At 34.7% G+C, this 4,529-nt stretch overlaps 1 pseudogene; it reads right to left on the reverse strand.

Annotated features, from left to right (window-relative positions):
• Nucleotides 1–1,420: 1,420 nt before the first annotated feature.
• LOC117906987 lies at nt 1,421–4,310 on the reverse strand (annotated as a pseudogene).
• Between the last annotated feature and the right edge of the window lie 219 nt (nt 4,311–4,529).

The raw sequence follows: 4,529 nt of genomic DNA on the forward strand, positions 1-4,529 counted from the left end.
ATAACATTTTTATGACTTCTATATGAAACCTTTTTTAAAAGTTATAAGTTTTTTTTTTTTAAATAATTAAATAGGTATAAAAACTTTTAATCAACTTATTTTTTTTAACGGTTAAAAGTCAATTCAAATAAAATTTAAATATATTTAAAAATCATTTTTAAAAATCCAAAAAATTACTTAAAAATATTTTCTGGACTTTTTTTTTAATTTACATTTAATTAATGAAATTTCAGTTATTGTTATTTATTTTTTGGGATTTAATTCTTTACAATTATTTTTGAGTGTTTATAAAGTATAATTAGGTTATGCCCAAATTTATTCCTTTAACTCTATCCATTAGATATAAGTAGCGTGAAATTTTGTCCTGTCCCCACCTTTCTTCGCTTCTGACATCGTCATGCACTACTTCGTCAACTCCAGACACAACCGCTGAGGATCGAAGAAAATGAGACAATGGTCAATGAATAATTTATTAATTTATTTCATAATTTAATAGCATTGGAAAGTCAGCTGGAATAAAATGAACGTTTAATCATTTAATCTTTTTTAGCACACCACTCATAACTGTCAGTGATTTCCTGCCAACTTAACATATTGACATGGACTTGGAGAGTTCGGTCAATTGCAGCAGCTTGGTTAATTGTAAGTGTCTTTTCTCTAAACCATAAATTCCTACGTTTTAATTTACAAAAGCCAGTGATTTGTTTTTACTTAAGGAAGCAGGAAAGGGTTTAAAATAAGAGTTGAAAAGTATGCAAATTATTTTAACTTTAAGAAAAAAACGTTTATTTTAATTTAAAATAAGCAAATAAAAAGGAATTGATTTTATCTCAATTGTATAAGACTTTATAAAAAATATCTTATTTGCAAAATATTTTCAGATGTAAAAGTAAAAAATTAAACAAACCATTTGATGATCATAATCTAATTTTAAAATATTAGAATAAGTCAATTCCTCTAAACTATATCATTTATAATTTTTTTGATTATTAATATGATACTAACCTTCCACGGAATTGGAATAAAATATGGATAATTAAAAAATGTCAACTATCCCATTTCAAACTTTTCTAATATAGCATGATATTTTATCATGTTGAATGAAATGGGAATGACCAAAAATTGTCAAATCAAAGATATATCTACTGTGGACATGGCATTCGGAGGCTTGTTAATATTGTATTGGTCTATTTAATGAGTTGAAATAGGAACACAACATCAAATTCTCTTTTTATAATCAAAGACTTCCATGGAAAATTCCACCATAGCATATCTCAAAGATTAGTCAAATTCCATTATCTTTATAGACTTTTAACAATCCAAGAAATTGACATTAATAATCTCAGACACAATATTATGCAACTTTACATAATATAATCATATTATTTCATTAACAATTCAAGAAATTCCATTATCAAACAAAAAAGAAATCATGAAAGCTGAATAATACAAATATTCAATGAAATCTTTGGCGTGTTATTTCTTTGCAGCTTCAACATGGTGGCATGTCCGACGGAGGAGGCAGCATTTGAGCTTCCGGGTGTTTACCATTTTTCACTATGAACGCAGTTTCCATGCCCCAAGTCAGATGGCGTTCTACATGGCAGTGCATGAACCACACTCCTGCAATAGAGAAAATATGCCAACATTACACCTAACTTAATTGTAATATTAAGAAAAATTATTTCCTTGGTATGTAGATCAATATTGGCAGTTTCAAAGGTTTTTTTTTTTTTTTTTTTTTTTTTTTAATAGAGGACATAAGTGCTTGGAACATACCAGGGTTGGATGCCTCGAATCTGATTGCAACCCAACCATTCGAAGGAACGGAGATGGTATTCTGAAAGGGAGGATCCACTAGATTATAGCGCAAAGGGTCCTTATTTCCATCGAAATTCCCAAATCCCCATCCAACAACATAGAAACTGTATCCATGGAGATGCATGGGGTGGTGTGTCGCTGCAAGCACGTTTGTCCCTTGAAAAACAATCTCCACTGTGGAGTTATACTCGAGCACCCTTACTTCTGTTCCGCTGCTCGGCAACTGATAGATTAATGGAAGATAATCAGCTGTAAAATCGAACACCAATGGTGGATCGCTAGGAAATTTATCTCCATAAACACCACTGATGTTATAATAGTAAGCTTGTAGTATGTCAACGGTAGGCGTATCGAAGCTTATGTTGTTTATACTTGAGGAGAACCGTGTCCCATTGGCCCCTGCACATGAATTATTGACGCATGGGTACGAGTTTACAGAAACAGTGTAAATCAGGTTAGTGCTCGTGCTCAATGGGACATTGCAAGGATGTTCCGCATCTGCTAAGCTTCGAAGGCCGGCCATGACCTGAACCGACGCATTTGTGTCATTGTATGCAGGAAGAAGAGGGAAGGGTGGAGGTGAAGATGGAGTGTAGTATCCGCTGTACTGTACAATAGCTGTGGTGGTTGTGTTATCATAAAAATCTTGATATTTCGGGGCAACAGAATAAGTTATAGCTGCCATGTAATAGTGATCCGGGCGTTGGTTAGCTTCTAGTAAGACATCGTAGGTTTGGCCAGGAAATATTGTGATAAAATCTCTTGTCAATGGTTTCGTGTAGCTACCATCTGTTCCAACCACTGTCATTTTATGCTTGGCAATGGAGAAGAAGAGAGCCTCTTGTAAGGCAGCATTGATTATGCGAAGTAGATAGGTCTTTCCATGATCCACCGTTAGCTTGAATGTGTCTGCAATTAGAAAGGGAAAGTTGTATACTTATGACTAGCCAAAAGAAAAACAAAAAGTTTCCATGAGGACCCACCAATTATGAAGTGATTGATTGATTAGGTGTGTAAATTTGGCTGCATAGTTCAAAATTATATTTGGACTAGCCTTTTTTTGTGTGTTAAATCATGGCTCTACCATCCTTATAGCTATATTCCTCTTTCTTAGCATTAAGCTTTAAATATGTTGATGTAAATAAGAAAAAATAATATGGTTAATATACAAGAAAATGAAATCGTGTACAATTTTAAAATGGGAAGTTAAACTTTGTACCTGATTTTGAGCATGGATATAGATCACCGGGTTGTCCATTTATCAATAAAGCATCAGAGGGGTCGGGGTCACCTCCGGTTGCAAGCCCTTCATCTCGAACCGCATTCACATCTTTCTTCCACCATTCCCCTGCATTTCAACAACTTCAATAATTTTAAATTTTGCTTTGTTGGTTAATTCATAATATGTAAATTAACCTTTAAAATTAACAACACTTTTACCTAATATGATGGGGACCTCTCTTCAGGTTTGTGAAAAGGATACTTGGTTCCATTCTTGGGATAGATGATTATAGCTCCATGAACAGTGGCTCGGGTCCAGTCACTGTGAGCATGCCACCATAGAGTGCCTTCTTCAGTGGTAAGGATGATCTTCTGGGTAAACTTTGACCCTGGCTGAATTGGGCATTGTGTGATATACTCGGGACCGTCTGTCCATGGATATCTAGGCATGGTCACCCCATGCCTGCGAAACCATAACTATACGTTAAAACTAGTACTAATTTTCAAAGTAACAAAAGATGGCATGCAACAACATATTATCATAGTAACAAGAGGTATCAACTGTATTTCAATGAAACTGAAGCAAATAACCCTAAAGTATTATTTTAAATTTGACTTTATTTTCAAAGTAATATATTTAGAGCCCCCTCTTAGAAATAAAAGAATGTATGCCATGCAGGCATGCTGCCACTACTCTTTCTCTGAGACACGCATAAGACCTACCAGTGAATGGTGACGTTTTCGTTTCCCTTGTTATAAATGTCGACAATGATCGTCTCTCCTTTCCTAGCATATATGGTTGGTCCCGGAAATTTTCCATTTACTGTTAAGATGTTCTTGGCGCTGCAAAGCCTTGTATATGAAGCTTCCCTCACCTGCAACCAATTAAAAGTTAACCATGCAACCTCATCCCAAAAGAAATATTACATGCATGAATAGTTGCATCGATCCATTCACGTAAGTGTATAACCAATTAGAAATTGATAGCATGCATGAACGACTCAATGACACCAAGGTAATAGATCATACGGTATGAAATGAGAGCCATACTACTCCCTAAATATCTTGATTAGAAGGTGGCGTTAAGGCCAGAATCATATATAGTATTTACCACAAAAGTAAGCCGACGGGTTGAAGCTTGGCAATGGATGCCACCACCAAAAACTAGAAACGCTAAAATTTGCAGGAGGAAAACCTTCATGATCAGCCACATTTTCCTTGGAATAAAAGCCTCTTCTCTTCTCTTGTCCTAAACACAACTCCTTCAATTCTCTTACTACTTTTGATGTATTTCTTTCACATGTGATTCATTATATAGGCATGGTAATTCTCTCGGGATACAATACTTCCTCTCCACGTGTCAATATAAGAGGAAGTGATTTGAATGTGTATTGGTTTTCAATGTTCTTTCAGGACGACTTCAATGAGCAGGACCACTTCAAAATAATTAATTATGATATTTCTTACAAGTTACCTACGCGTTCTTT

Source organism: Vitis riparia, chromosome 18 (genome assembly GCF_004353265.1).
Source record: "Vitis riparia cultivar Riparia Gloire de Montpellier isolate 1030 chromosome 18, EGFV_Vit.rip_1.0, whole genome shotgun sequence".
In the NCBI taxonomy this organism is placed as follows: Eukaryota; Viridiplantae; Streptophyta; class Magnoliopsida; order Vitales; family Vitaceae; genus Vitis; species Vitis riparia.